The sequence below is a fragment of the Augochlora pura genome, chromosome 11 (assembly GCF_028453695.1).
Source record: "Augochlora pura isolate Apur16 chromosome 11, APUR_v2.2.1, whole genome shotgun sequence".
Classification (NCBI taxonomy): Eukaryota; Metazoa; Arthropoda; class Insecta; order Hymenoptera; family Halictidae; genus Augochlora; species Augochlora pura.
In genome coordinates, this window is record NC_135782.1 from 13,186,053 (window position 1) to 13,203,296 (window position 17,244).

Below are 17,244 nucleotides of genomic sequence, written 5' to 3' on the forward strand. Positions count from 1 at the left end.
CCTAATAATGTGATTGCGGCGATGACAGAAAAGTTCTTTAGAACAGAAAGTTCTTCTGCCATGAAATAATATCGTATCGACACGGCGAGAGGAAGACTATTTTATTTTTCCTCGATCTTTCTCGTGAAAACGTGTCTATTTCGAAGCAGTAACGCTTCGAAAAGCTTCCACTTTATTATTGTCGTTATTTTACAGTTTCGTCAAACTATTTTCTTTTTCACAAACTTATAATCGGCAACAAGGCATTTTGAAAATTTTCCCACGGTTATATAGCCTACACCATTAACTTGTTTTGTAACAGACGATCCGTTTCTCGCTTGACGTGTATCACGGTGTGGTAATATAGGTGATAATGATAATAACTGTCCTATAATAACTGTCCTTCGAAAAAGTTCGAGAACCGTTACTCGATCTCCGCCGCACATTCGTAAACAAACGCGCTGCAATCGCAACGGCAGGCTCCGCCGGCTCTCTTTGATCTCGCGCCTCCAAGTAAGGTCATTGCAATGTTTTAAATACAATGTTTTAGAACTACATTTTTGTTATATTCTAAACGCGCGTCTTAAATTACGATACTACGATGATGTTGTTATCCTTTATTTTTGTTATCCTATATCATTTATTTTATTTTACTAAAAAATGATTAATAATATAAATTTATGATGAAACGATGATTTTTCTTATGTGCTAATACGTTTTGTGAAAGGGAACCGAAGTTTTATATTTTTCATGATGTTTTATAGAGTTATGTTATTTATATGATTTTCAATAAAAATTGAAAAAATATTATCATTTCTTTATTCTCCGTTTATTCCGTAATACGTTGCTTTTTGAATGATGTATCATTTTTAGTTTGGTCCTTATTAGCTTTTTTTCTAGACCTTAAGTAAATTCGTCAAAGGGCATAGCCGATTAAGATGGTCAAAACCATCTGGTCAACCAAAATGTTTTTTACGAAAAAAAAACTTAGCTTCCAACGGGATTTGAACACGAGCGTAGCTGCACCGAAATCGTGCGCTCTAACCATTCCGTTAAACGATTGAGTTGTAATGATCGGAAACATTTCGACATATATTCCGCTCGTTACAATTTTTTTGCGCGCTTAACCCTTAGGGCTCTATGGACGCGTATATGCGTTTGACGAAAGTCTTCGTTGTGGCCGAAGAACGCAGATATGCGTTTACTCTAAGTCATAAAGACCGTAAGCGCTAGCCGCGCGCCGTCCGTACGGACCATTTCGGCCGGGAGTATTTAGAGCCCTAAGGGTTAATTCGCATTTTCAGGATTACAAAATTATTTGTTTCGATGCAATAACGTTTAAAATTACTTAATCCACACTCGTGGTAAACTAAAAAAGTAGTAGCTTCATTCTGACAGCAAAAAACATCGACACATTGGGTTTTCATTTTTTTTGACAATGTTGCAGGCGAGCAAAAAATCTGAGAAAAATTGGGTACACGAGCCGTGATAGTACCTTATCAGGGAATTAATATAAAAATAGAGAATTCATAGGATTTCGAGAAATCTTCAATTTTGCGATTTTTTGGGGGTTTTTAATTTTTGATAATCACAGCTTGCAACTGAAAAATCTGAAAAAATTCTATAACATCCGGCTTGATGTCCAAAATAAGCCATATTTTTTCAAAATTTTAGAAAGCCGCTAAAGGTGGAGAAATGTCGGAAAACCGCGAAATCTAATTTATCGTGTAACTACACGATGAGTTTTCATTGGTTAGCTATCGAACGGTATATGACTCATTGAAAAACCTCTAAGGGCAGTTTTGACCATCTTAATCGGCTATGCCCTTTGTCCCATTGTTTTTGCATACGGCACCTGTTTTTCGCGCGGAACTAAAAGGGTTAAAGCACCGATCAAGAAGGATTTCCATGTGTTGCGCGCCGTGTCCGCTAGATCCGTTGTTTCAATGCTTGTAAACAATTTTATTATCTAACTTTTTCGAGCTACTGCAGAATTAACGCGAATAAAATCAAAATTTGATGCAATTAATTATGTAAAATTTGATGTAATTAATTGAATAATTTGAATAAATTCTGTTGGTGCGTTTTCGGTCATTTCGATCCAGCGTATTTAAAACGTCACCTATAATTACACGACTTTAAACTAATTAAAGACTATTTAAGAAATTGTTAAAAACGTAACAGTTTTATGAATCGCAAGACATATAAAATGTAAATACAACTAATCGGTATAGCTATTTTAGATGCAGGCTTAAAGTGGCTACGAGTGCAAAGGGTTAAATGAAATAAGTCACCGTTACTGGATTAGATCCGAAAATACTGAAATTGATGATGGATATCATAAAAATTGCGCAATTGTGGAAATAGGTTAAGTAATGTTGTAGCAACCTGCAAAATGGTAATTGGTTAGAGCTGTGTCGAATAGCTGGTGCAAAAGAGAATTTCTCAGTACCAGAGACGATAAAATTCTTTGTTGCTCTTGTTGGCCGTGTAAACGATATTACGAAACAAAATCAGTTACCAGAAAATTAGTTTAGACGGTGAGGCCGTTTTTTACCTGTTCTGTAATATTTTCTTCGAAATTTTAATAGCGGACACTGTTTCGGTTAATTGTTTCAATGATGTGTAATTTTGCTTAGCCGTACAAAACATTATTATTTATTACCATCCTCATTATTATCATAGAACTGCGAATCTCTATATAATATCAAAGTTGTATACCTGAACTCCAAAAAGTGAAGTTAAATAGAAATTTGTTTCCTTTTTTAACGAATCTAGAAAATAATGTAACAGCATTATTAAATTATTTTAAAACGTTTCACGTCGAATAATATCAGTTTTAACTTCGTAATTGTAGCATTTTTAGATAACTGAAATATTTTCCTTTCCTTAAATATTATAACCTTACGTTTTAACGTAAATATCGACGCGAGTGTATACTTTTCTTAACCAGTCCAGTCAGCTGTTTTTAACAAATATAATGGCATGAAAAAAATGGCAATATTTTGTTCTATATCCGATATTATCACAACTGGTTAAATATTGTTTATGTCTGTTTTGATTGGAATTTTTCTTTATAATACTACCAGATATATTCTGAATTCCAATATAGCTTATGAACAAATTTTAGAACATTTTCGAACCCCGATTTATAACCTTAGGAGAATGCAATCCTCAGACCAATAATAAATATGTCGCACAGATGTCGAACATGTTTGTACCGTAACGAGCACCGCCGATGCATGCCGGCTGCGTCTTCCTCATTTTTATTCTCCTGTTAACACCCGTTTCGTGTCGTCAGTGATAAGCATTTTTCTCAACAAACGCTTAGATTACGAACAACTTGGGAACACAGGGAGCGTCGCATAATCTGGGAAATTCTTAACTGCGATTACATTAAAATGCCATTAGTCGGCTGGCCTCGCGTTCTCGGCGTCGCGCCTTGTGCTATTGCACGCCCGACGGATTTGCAGACTGTGTCAATACAGCTGCATATATTCATCATTCTATAGACCAAGGTAGTCAAAACTGCCGTTAGAGATTTTTCACGGTCTCTTGTACCGCCTAATAGCCGATCAAGAGAAACTCGTCTGTGAAAAATCTCAACTTTTGTATCTTGTCCGTGAGAGTAAAGGGTAAATTAGATTTTGTGTTTTTCTGTTCATTTTTCCCTCTTCAGTGTCTTCCTGAACCACTAAAATTGTTCTATCACTTCTCTAGATCATTTTTATACCAACAAAGTTTAGATTTAAAAAATTGTTAAATAATAAAATTGGAAATACTATGAGCTAGGAAAATTGTTTCAGATTTACGGTTAAAATGGCTTCCAGTGCCAAGGGTTAAATAACTGTGGCTTACTTCGGACATCAAGCTGTATATTATAGAATTTTTTCGGATTTTTCGGTTGTAAGGTGTGATTGTCAATAATGGAAAATAAAAAAAAGTCGGAAAATTGAAGATTTCCTGAAAACTAAAATATGTATAAATATAAATTGCTTGATAAGGTGCTTAATTTTTCTCAAATTTTTCGGTCAAATGCGCCATTGTAAAAGAAATGAATGAAAATTTAATTTATCGACGCATTTCTTTGAATAAGGAAATTACTACTTCTTGGGTTTATCGCAACTGTAGATTAAGCAATAGACAGAGGACGTGGGGAAGGGATTCGAGGGGCTCGCCGCACAGCGGACAGTGCTTGTCACCGCTCGCGTCCCATCGCCTCGCCACGTTAAGGGGGGAAAACGTCGAGACGGCCGCGCGCGGTGAACAAAACGCCAGTCGGCGAAGCTGGTGAAGCTTCCCCCTCGCAGGAAGTGGCACGAGGCCCCCTGATTCCTTGAGCCGACCTTTCTCAACGCGTCTACCCCTTAGACAAAAATCGAGACGGGGCGATAGAATACTAGTATTCTACTAATACTCTATGTTATTAATATTATTCAATCTAAGAGAGTAGCAAGACATAGTAATTTAAAATCATATTTAAAAATTGTAACTGCAATTTCAAAGTTTCCTCAATTTGGTTTACATTTCGACACAGTTTCATAGGGAAATTGTAGATGCCACCATTAAGACAGCAGTCAAGGCTGTAACAGTTACTTGCAGTACAAGGAAGTTGCTTAGAAAAGAACACCAGCCAGAAAGAAGAAAGAAAATCAAATGAGAAGTTTTGTTGAAAAAAATCAATTTTTAGAAAAACATGCACGCAATCCATAAACGCACACGCTCTTCCTAAATGAATACGACAGACAGTCGATTAACGTCGCGTACGTTTCAAAAGCAATAAATAAATCTCGCTGTGTCGAACGTAACCCATTAATTGACACGAAATCATTTAAAATGTATCATCCGATTAATAAATCGATATAATCGATTCCTTCATTAATAAACAATGGACAGCAGCTCTTCTATTAACCACTGAACGGCTAAACGAAATAAACAAATTATAGAAGAAATAAAGATAAAACAATTCAATATTAAATTCATATTGTTTCATATAATTGTAATAAAAATTTCTTTGTAAAATTCTCATTCATTTAAATTTCAAGTTTGCTGGATTTTCATTCATCGGAAATCGTTTTTATAATAATGTAAAATTATATCGATATTCGCTTCGCTAACTCGGCTTTGCAGTCTGTTGGAACACACAATATAGAACTGTACGGTGTGGAGGCACGTTTACGAAACCGAGAATCGACTCGTAGCTGCTTGCGTCTAGTATTTCGACACGATTTTCGTTTCTTTTTTCACACGATTGACGAGGAACACGATACGCGTCGGCTAGCTCGGACGGAAAAGAATCGATCGGCCGTTCGATGGGTGGTAGGAGGCTACTGTTGCGTATATGTACGTTTTTTTTTCAGTAGCTACGTGTCCCCATTCAAGCGTCGCAACAATCGCGTCCTATACCGGTGTTGCACCGGGAAGCTCAATGAATGTCCGAATCTCCCAGCCATGGTTCCTGGTCTTTGGGAATCGTTCAGAAACTCTTCCATTATCTTCCACAACTATACTAACCCTTTGCACTTGAAGCCATTTTAACCGTAAATGTGAAGTAATATGTCTGGCTCATAGTATTTTTATTCTATGCAATGAAGTGCACTTTTATGCGTACGAAATTGATTATTGTACGGCAAACAGTTTCACTACTCAACAATCTTTTAAATCTAAACTTTGTTGTTATATAAATGACTTTGGAACGTAATAGAATAATTCAAGTAGTGCCTGAGAGTCACCATTCGAGAGCAAAGGGTTAACCATAATTACATCAGTAATCTGACCGATTCGAAATTTTAATCTGTTCCTTCCACAGAATAAATTACATAATTTTCAATCGGTATTATTACTGTGTTTACTAATTGAAATGATCTCGTTAAAATTCTAAATGTTTGATCTCATTAACTTTGCCATTATAAATTACTGGAAATTATTATTGATGATGCTTTTTGAATACTTTCGTCGCCGCGTCACCCATATTTGGATAACCCCTCTTTTTGTTCCAGTTAAATAGGATTTTATCTATTTTATTTATTTGATTTATAAAAATCCCATTTGTAGCACAGGAATTTATTGAAATAAGCACCGGCAAATATAAAATATAGAAAACAAGAATATTAAAAGTTCACATACGATCATATTTATTATATATTAATTGATATATAATATATTAAGTTTAAGGTTATTTTACGCGTTCCTATTGGGTTGGAAACTACGAAACGAGCGTTTTTGTTTAGTCCGTGTTCAGCTGCGACGCCCGTTTCATAACTTCCAACTTAATACTATCGGATCTGGGCACCGTAAGAAACTCAACCGATTCACACTGGCCGACGAACCTGCTAATATACCTCCTTCAGGTTAACGCGGGTCTTATTGGACCTAGTACAAATAACGTGGCGCATTATCAGGTGTAAATGTGATATCTGTACGATTAAATATTTAAATTTACACGACCCAAACCAACATGTCTTTCACCTTAGTGCTGCGTGCTTTTATCTCGGTAGATAAAAACAGGGAATGTTTGTAGCGAGAAGACGGTACGTCAACAGGATGACACGACTGGAGAAAGTAAACACACGCTAGAAAGAACATTTTCGCTCGAAACACACGTATCAGCTCGGTCGTGCTTCAAGGTCATCCAAGGCCAAAATATTCCATCATTTGGTCTACTTTATAGGATTCGCGCTATGCGTGCCGCTCTTGCATCGTATCATGCTGTTTATTATATGTCAACCTGTTTTTAACGTTTTCAGAGATGAATTTTTATATTAGAGAACACTCTGTTTAATTTTTTCTTTTTCATTTCATTCGATGAAGTTTTTTCTCATTGAATTGTTCTCATAGATTCTCACTGTCTTTACACTTAGAATAATTGTAACTTTAAGAAAACTAAACGTTGACATACATGGCAGTGTCCCTGAAGAGATTAATATTTGACATTGTAATTGGATTAATTAAAATAAATAGATTGAAAGAAACAGATCCTGGTCCACAGGATACAATTTCATAACGTTATCCTCTACGCCACTCCCTAATGAGAAGTGAAGAGAAGTAGGCACGATAAAGTGTTGTACAATATTTGATTTGGACGGGATTAAATTTTTAATGAATGGTATTGAACAACATGCGCGCGTAACGCTCGTGACTGTTACGCGTTGGTTAGTAGTGTGGTGGGACCTTGAAATAACGCAACAATCATTTTGAGCAGAAAAACCGGGTTCCCAGAGCACTGTGCCAGTGGCTCGAGAGCCACCGCCAGAAGCTGAACTATCTCGGATCGTGACGATCCGTGGCTGGTGTGGCAACTGGTAGTATCGGTTCACACGTTCCTGAAACGATGCACGATCATTCGGTTGCCCCATGGCATCGTTACTTGCTCTTTTCGTCTCCGGTGATCTCGAAAGCCTCTCTCCGCCGGTGCACAGTGGCCTGGGAATTTCGTCTTCTGTGAATAGACTATAATAATAAAATCGAAAAGTGTAGCTGGATAATGGGGTTAGTAGTATTAGATTATCGAATTATGGATGAATTAAATTTGCCTTTTATAAACTTTCGAATGTTTATATTTTAATACACGTTGGTTCCTGAAATTCACAGACAAATGGTAGCGATTATTGTGATTTAATTGATTTCCAATGAAAAATTACTGTTTCAAACGTAATTCTAATGAAATAGTAATACTAATCATTCTAGTATAAATAACATTTTGGTATAGTTGAAAAGACTTTTATGTGTCTTTTTTTTTAGTGTTTTTCGGCATGATGTATTACAATAACCTAGGTCTTGAAATGTCATCCAACGTTGGCAGTAAAACGTTGGTAGAGCAAATAGAATATGCCTATTAAAGATTGTAAGTTCCAATTTCAAGGTTATGTCAAGGTTATTAGTACAGTAATGTTTCGATTTCTGTCGCAATTTTTCGGTTCTACTCCTGTCGCGGTGCTATTCCTACGCCACTGTAATTTATCGATTTCTTCGCTACGCCGATGCCGAAGTTCGACGGAGTCGATGAACACGTGTGCTGCGGCACGCGCCGCGGCTCCTTTGACTCTAATTCCCGGAAGACAACTCATAATACTATAACAAAACTTTTTTAATTTTAAAATTTTAAAACTGAATTTCTTTTTAACATATTGCTGATAATTTTCTGATTAAAATGAGACTAAACATGACATAATTTTACCGTTTTCTTCAATAACCGTGACGTGTCACAAAGTTAAGATTTCTAAGAGAATTTCATAATAGCATTTCGAAAAAGCCTACAGGCAGGACGTGCCGTAAACCGGGATAATCCGAAGGGTCATCCTGGTCGTGTACGCAACGGTACCGAAACCGTAGGAGGTTGACCTGGACGATTTCCCATAGCAAATTACCAATTTATTAATAATTAGCAATTAAACCATCTTTCTATGAATCTGCAAACCATTTTTTTCGTTATCGGTGCTGAGTTTCGAGGAGCTCGTATCTAAACAGCTTCTCACTGTTCAACCATCCTTACTCCAAGGTCCCTTCAAATTCCAGGATTGATGGAAAAAATACAGTAAATTGTTCCGCCACACTTTCCGTCAAACGCGTAGAATTCTAAATGTCTCGAAATCGAAGCGATCTCAAAACCTACCGCATCGAAGTCGTCGCGATGCTTACAGTTCCTGTCGCGAATGCGTGTCCGATTGATTCACTTGCGGTCGCGACCTCGAAGCGATTTTCTATACTTACCGTCTCGAAATCGAGGGAATATTTGCACCTATCGTCTCGAAATCGAGTCAGTCTTTACATCTACTATCTCAAAATCGAAATTAATATCTATACTTTTCTCGAAATCGAAGCCATCTGAAAACCTACCGCGTCGAAGTCGTCGCGATGCTTGCAGTTCCTGTCGCGATTGCGTGTCCGATTTGATTCAGTTTCTGTCGCCACCGTGTGGCCGATGGCGTGTAGAGAAGGCTACACTTGCTGTCGCTCGAATTACGCAATACCATATATAGCATTGTCTTTAATACTTCTTTTTGACTTTAATACTTCTTTTATAATTACGAATCGGTTTTTTTAATGTTTTTTTTTCGTAAATAAAATAAAATACTTGATTCGTATAATGAATAAATACGGTGTAAAATATGTCGTGTTTGGTATCATTTTAATTGGAAAAATCTGACCAATATATTAAACAAATTTTCATGTATAAAAAATTGGAAATAAGAAAGTTAAGTAATCGTTTTTATGTTAGCGTTACAATGTATGTATTCATAGTAATCTACGTCGGCATGCGGCGGCTGCCTCTCAGGTTACAATGTAGTTTCGTTCGCCTCGAGTCTCGTTCCATCTCTTTCTTTTATGAGATGTCCCCAAATACAAAGGCGAGCCGCGACGATCGATAATCATGTCTTCGGATTCAGTTCGTGACGACTTTCGATTCCTACTTGGCGACACTAACTGAATCATTACTGTAATTATTAATTTCACACGTCTAACCGCACACTCGCACGCAAACACAAGTGGAAATTACAATGTGCACGACGCGCCAGTCATTGTCAGTCCCCATTGGTTTCAAATGCCGTTGCACGTTGCCGTTGCACGTTGCCGTTGCACGTTGCCGTTGTTCACACCCCCTGTGCAATACTTGAATACTCGAAAGGAATTCTAGTAACGAACATGCACATAACCTCGGAATTCTGAAAATCCTATCTAAAACAAGAGTGATTAATTTTTATTAGTTTTTCGAGCTAAGACCCTTCGATTTTCGATATTCGGTTATTAATATTAATAACATGATATTAATTACATTAATAATTAAGAAATTCTAACAGAATTGCTGTAGCATCAATTCACAAATATTTACTACATCTTAACGCATAAACAATGCAAACCTTTCCTTTCCCATAAGTTTTTAATCCAGTCCACAATATGTAGTCAGGACATCTAGCCTATAAGTGTAAACCCAGTTGAGCAACGTTAAAGTAACTTCGGTCGCAGGAAACGACCGCACACAGCACATCGTGCATCGCCTCGTTGCTTGTTCTTTTTATCCCCGGTGCTGGGGGGGGGGGGGGGGGGCCGCCCCTGGAGAGCGCGAGGAGTGTGTGTGCTAAAAGAAACGCGCACGGTCCTGACACAATTGAGGCCTCGAGTGGCCTCTCTGTCCCTTTCTCTGTCGATGACAATAAGTATAAGCTCGACGCGATAAATTGCGACTCGGTGAATGAGTCGAAATCACGGTGACGATGGACTGCGAAGCGGCAGCGTGTAAGGGACCCGCAAAATGTCCTCTCACCTCGCCAATGGAAAACGGGCGACGATTGCGCTTTCCAAGCGTGTCCCTCTAGCCGGCCGAGTGCGACACGATCGTTCGATTCAAGGCTAAGCGGGGCCAATTAAGCGACAATCGAGGGGCACCATACCGTCCGCGTTACCATTTATCGCGCGAACGAGTTTCCTACCACGAGTCGCTGCTGCCGGTCCACAGCGGGACGGAACACCATTCTAGGTGGACAAAAATCTTGTTTCGTTTCAGCCTGTTTATAACGAATCCAATTATTATTTTACATCTTGAAATAACATTTTCGATAATATTGTGGCGTTTAATGAAACTATGTCAATATTATTGTGTATGCATAAAATATATAAATGTGACTATGCATAAACTATATAAATACAACTGCGCGTATGTAAACTATATAAATATAACTGTGCGCACATAAACTATATAAATATATCTGTGCATACATGAATTATATAAATATAACTATAAATACGTGAACTATACAAATATAACTATATGTATGCAAACTACATAAACGATATATATGTATATATATATACGAATTAAACAATTATAAATGATATACATATTTAAGTATTACGAAATAAAATGAGAAATAGAATCGGTATAAAATTTCCAATTAGTGTTGAATGCTTGACAATATATTGACTCGACAGTTTAAATCTTTGGCAAAGTTTAAGTTATTGTAAATAAATATAAAATAAAACTTAAATATTCTGGTTAGAAAATAATAGAAATTAGAAATAGGATGACTATTGACAATTAATTCAATTCTACTGGTTAATAATGCCATACCTATTAGTAGAAGCAGTTGTTACGTTCCAGCTGAGATAAGAGCTATTACAGGTTTGATAATGTCGCTAAAAATGTCTAATCACTGGGCATGTCCAATCACTAACAATAAGATACGTACATTAATAGCTCAATCTCGATTATGTCGAGCCACTTTTCAGCCGTTTTTGGGCCATGTTTATTCAACCCTTTCATTACGGGTGCCGCCTATAGGCGGCGTACGCGCGACGACCCGTGGGTACGGGTGCCGACTATAGGCGGCGTACGCGCGATGACTCGTGGGTACGGGTGCCGATTATAGGCGGCGAACGCGTGACGACCTATTTGTTGACTATATAAGTCGACGTATAATCAACTGTTGACTCTAATCGATGTGTATGGGACCACCTATGCCGACTCACGCTAGTAAAAAGAAATGTACTGTACCGATAGAGTATCTCTTGATTCTATTGACCCATATTCGATTAAATCCTAATATAAATATAATCTACATACGAAAGAACTTCGCGGCGCGGTGACCCGTACAGGGGTGTCACTCCGGCGGCGCAGAAAAAGCACCAAATTTTTAATTTAATAATAAATTAATTATAGACTAATAATAGATTAATAATACGTTAATAATAGATTAATAATACGTTAATAATAGATTAATAATAAATTAATAATAAATTAAAGAGAGGTCAACTTACCCTTATATCCGTGGAAATGAAATAAATCTCAGATTCAGTTTTAAAAATGGAATGAAGGATTGTAAAAATGCTAGAAATCTTTAACGAACGTTTTGTAACTTCTATTAATGTTTAATGTAATAATTTTTAGAAACTGTTTTCTAAGAAATTTCTATAATTTGTTTGCTGTTGAACAAGACACAAATAATTCCAGTTGCTAAAATGCCTAGCGACGCTGCTTGAAGTCTCGCATCGTCTAAGCGGAGAATGTAAAGCGGAGGCTGGCCCCAAAGCAGCATTTTATTACCGTCTGTTTCGGTGTTAACGTCCCGAGTGGCTTTGAATACGAAGTCTGACGGCGAAGCACGCTTCCGGCGCTGGAAATACATTGTTCGCCGATTCGCCCGGAGAATCGGAATCAACAACCAAACGACAACATCTCTTCTTCTACGAATAATAGTATTCTCGTCCAATCGTTCGTTTCTGTATAGAGAAGCGACGCTCGACAGTCGCTATTTAAAATAACAACAGCAGAAAATAAATTGCAATTAAGAAAATCTGATAGTCGAAATTCTACTGGTTGAAACAAGTCCAAACTCGACGTAAATCGGACTAAGTGTATCAATTTTCATTGTACAAGGTATGTCGTTAAGTAACTATTACATCGTGTGCTTCACGAAAAACAGTTGAATGTATTAAATAGTTCAACATACAGTTCTAGAGACGTGTAGAGGTTCTTACAAGCAGCGAGCTTCTCAAATTCTCAAGATCAAGTAATTAGAAGTTATTTCAAATTCACAAATTGTGCGGCACACCCTGTATAAGCTTTGCGACGCACGTGGTCCGATTTCCATCGTGTTTGGACTTATTTTAACCGGAATAACCTCAGGCGTCTGTTACTGCTGCAATTATAAACGTAAAACGGGAATGAACATGAACATTGAAAGTGAACATTTCTTTTCTACTTGTTTACGTTCTTCAATCGCGTCATCCTCCTGGTGTATTATCCTTGCCTACTGAGATAACGTAGCATTTTTATAATTGCGAATGATAAGATAGACTATTTTACACTATCTCTGTTCGAACTGAATCATCAATTGCATCGTATTCTGTATTATAAAGAATATTTAGCCTCGTTTAACGCGTTAAGCGCCGCGTCGCTCACATGTCAGTAACACGAATTTTTTACCAATACTGAAAATTCATTTTCATTGTTCAATATTCGGACGAAGTGAATTTGATTAGGATGTTTCGATTGCGAGAGAGCTCTAATATTATTCACTATGGTAAATTTCAACTTTCTAGTTTTGATTTAACACATTAAAGGCGGGAGTCGTAATAATACGATTTATCTCGACTGTAGCTTAACCACTTCGGTACGAGCGTCGACTATAGTCGACGGCCACAGATGAACACGCACAGCCGAGTGTCGACTATAGTCGACGGCCGTGATATGTACGCACACGGCCGAGCATCGACTATAGTCGACTATAGTCGACTGCCAAGAACTTTTGCCTTATCTCTACAATTGCAGTGTTTACGTCCAGAAATACACATAAATAAGCTTTTCTCGTCAAAGATCTGTAAAAGAGCAAAACGGATTCACTGTCGATGCACGAAGTAGCATGCGAATGGTGAGTGCCGGCTGTGGGCACAATTTCGTGGCCGATGCGCGCCGTACCGAAGTGGTTAAAGGCGGGAGTCGTATTAGTACGGTTTGCAACCACATTGCGCAATCCATGCGCCACTTTACATTTGTATTTAGTATGTTTTGTGGTTTGAAGCGTTCCCTAGCATACTTTCGTCAAGATCCCCCGCCTTTAATGTATTAATTAACTGAATTGCTTTGACTTTGCGGGAACTTTAATCGTTTATTGTCGGCGCTGAACATGTTAATCAATAAAGTATATAACAATAAAGTAAATTTTAATTGACTATTTTTAATTATATAATTTTAATTTTTAATTTGTGTCGTAATATATTGACAGAAAAAAAGACAAATTAAAGTAATATTTGCTACCTAATACATTCGGTATTATAGTAATATTTTGTTGTTAAATTACTTTACAGAGTACAACTCCTTTATAAATCATTTAACAGGGAGATGTTAGGAACGATCTTTGCTATGCTTGGCGCTGTGTTTCTAAAAGACGACATACGCGAAGATAACGCGTGACAGGCGTGCTAGATCGTCGATGCCATATGTATGATGATGCTGAACAGACAATGCTAAAGAAGAATGACTGTTCCTAGAAAGTCGCAGGTTATCGTTGACACCCAGTTTCATTTACTGATTATTACAAAAATGATTACTGATTGTTATAAAAAATAATAACAATCGGTAGAAACAAAAATAAATGATTGCATTACGTCACGGTTGATGCAATATCGGGCAGAAAATAAAAAGCTATTTGTTAGACTATTTTTTGTTGAATATCGACAAAAATCAATACATTTGCTCATTTATACATCCGTTAATAAGTGAACAAATAATTGCCCGACCTGTTTCTCCATTCACTTTGAAGTATGTACAAGATAGTCATTATCCGATATTTCTATACGCGGTTGAATCATCGAGAGAGTCGATCATGGAAGACCGATGACGATAGTCGTTCGTCACGAAGCTTTCTAGCGACTAGGAAAGTTCAACGTTCTCCTCGAATTAGTTGTTCGGATCGGCGTTTGCGCTATTTCCGTCCGGCACGGGCCAGAAATAGGAACCATCTGGACTGTTTGGCACTAGACTTGGCTGTGTTCATGCATCTCGCCGCGAATCGAGCCAACTCCTTAGCCCAGTTCCCGTTGCTCTAGCCGCTGTCGGCCGTTGACGAATAAACGACCCCGTTCAGATCGCTATCGCATCCAGTTGATCGCCGCTAGAATTTCAACGAGCTTGAAAAATCTGACGGAAGCGTGTGCCCACTACCGCCGCGAGGGAAACCGCCATGAGCACGCGCAAGGTCGGAATCGTTAACCTCTTCAGGGATATACTACTGCTACTTCGATGTTTAACGCTAGATTTACCGGCTATTTAAGTATACCTACCGTGCCGGACAAAACGATAGAACGGTTTGCCATTTTCGAATGTTTCGCATAATATAATAAAATATGCGGACATTTTACATATCTTATGTATTAGCCCTTTGCACTTGAATTGTGACTCCAAGGCACCACTATTACGTTCCAAAATCATTTTTATAAGAATAAAGTTTAGATTTTAAAAATTCTAGTTTAACAGTTTCTAGTAGCGAAACTGTTGCTATGAGTCGCAAGAATGAATATCGTACGTATAAAACTGCATTCTTTATTGCATAGAATAGAAATACCTATGAACCAGCAAATTGATTTCACATTTGCAGTTGTAATAGCTTCGAGTGCAAAGAGTTAGATATGTTCTTAGAGATAAGTATAATAAACCTCGAGCTTGTATCTCGTGCACGAAACGAGTTAAAGAGAATAATGTAAAAATGTGCTGATTTTAAACGGACAAAATGATAGGACATTACTGAAAAGAAGCAATTGTTTTAAAAAAACATTTTATCGAACGCTATATTAATATTTAGTGAGGTCACTTTTTTGTTGTGCAGCATCTGATAAACGCTTAGGAATTGACTTGTACAATTTTTTGATACGTTTTTGTTTTAAGAGACTCCAATTTTTAATAATACATTTTTATTAATACTCTTTTAATTCTCTGACATCTTTGTATTGCTTTCCATTCGCATATAGACTTCTTGACAAGTCTGTCCAAATATTTTCAATAATATTGAGATCAGGCATAGACTTCTTGACAAGTACCAAAGAAATTGTAGGATTTTAGGAAAACAATTGCGGAGCTTACAAAAAATAATTTCAGAACCCATGAAAGATTGTAGGTTTGCTAAAAAATTTTTCAAGAAATCTGAAAATATTGTGGGGTGTATATAAAAATTGCGAGTCCTTTCAAACAATTCCCATTCCTTGAAACAATTCCCGTTTTTGGAAACAATTTTTATCTCTTGAAACAATTCCCATTTTTTTTAAACAAGAACACAGGAAGTTCGTAAGATCCACGAAGAAATTATATATCTTGCAGAAAAGATTGTAAGGTTCGTAAATAAAAAACTTAGGGCATTTTGAAAAAAGTGTGGGGTACCTAACGCATTGTAGAATCGTATGTCGCAATGTAATCGTGTAAACATTACGTATATGTGTTTCTTCCGTGTTTCGAGTAGTAGACTCTCGGTGTAGTAAGATAAACAAAACTTTGTGTTCGATAAATATAGGAACAGGCTTGGAAAGCGGTAATCTCCCATTTTCAAGTGGTCCGCATTAAAACTTATGGGAAAGAAATTAAGATTGAAATTACATTGTTTGTGTGTTAAAATGTAGTAAATATTTATGAATTGATGCTGCAGCAATTCTGTAATAATTTCTTAATTATTAATGTAATTAATGTCAAGTAATTATCAATGTAATTTATGTCATGTAATTATTAAAATAAATCGTAAAATATATCATTGTCCGGCACTAAAAGGGTTAATTTTAGTTGATCAATTCCGAGCCTGTTCCCAACTACAGTTGTTTTCGATCACAGTGTGGCTTGGTTGGTTTGTTGGTAAAGAATTTTTCTTCAATTTTCAAGGCAGGCGAAGACGCAGAGTTTTTCTATTCGTAGCTCCAGTGATCTTGTAAATGATTCATGAAAGTTCTTTGGGCATTTACAAGAGGAATTTTGTATGAGTTGTCGCAAACTCCTACGCCTGCTGATACCGAGGATAAGACAATATATTTACCTCCTTTGACTGCTGCTTGGATGGTTTCGCGTCTGTCCATTATAAAGTTATCGCATCTTGTTCATTGTTAACCGATAGAATGGCGCTTTCGTAGACAGAGAGGATTCCGTTTTTTTCTTTGCTTGTACCGTCTTTAAAGACTTGTTCTATAGTGATCGTCTCAGTACTTGCAGTTCCAGTGCCTTTGGTTATTTTGTCCTTTTTTTTGTTATTATTTTGTCCCTTTGAAAATTTGAGCGAAGTCAGGGATTTTACTTTTAAATTCTAGAGTTAGCTATTAAAAATGTTGCTTGTTTGTATCGGTTTTGTTATAAGTTTTCTAAGTCGATGTTTGTAATAACTGGGTGCACTGTACAAGAGAGAATTTTCTGGGTAGTCTATTGTGAACAATTTCACTTAACCCGTTGCACCATAATAACGAGTCAGCTTCGCGGTGAAGATTATATGCAAGCTCTACTAAATATGAATATTATTAATTTTTTCTACGTCGCAGTAAAAATAAATTCTTCTGTTATCAAATGATAGAAACGAAGGTAAATAAAGACAATATAGGAATATAAAATTGTCTTATCCTATTAGAAAAATGATTAAGTACGAATAAGTGCTAATCGTCACAGCGTGAAGGTATGTTGTTGAACGCAGTTGCGAAGACAGATTTATTTTTGTAGGCTGCTATTTTTGTAGCTTGGATAATAGCGAGTAACTTTGTTCTGTGTTGGAGAGCGGTCACTTTTCGCTCGGTTCGAAATATACACACCGT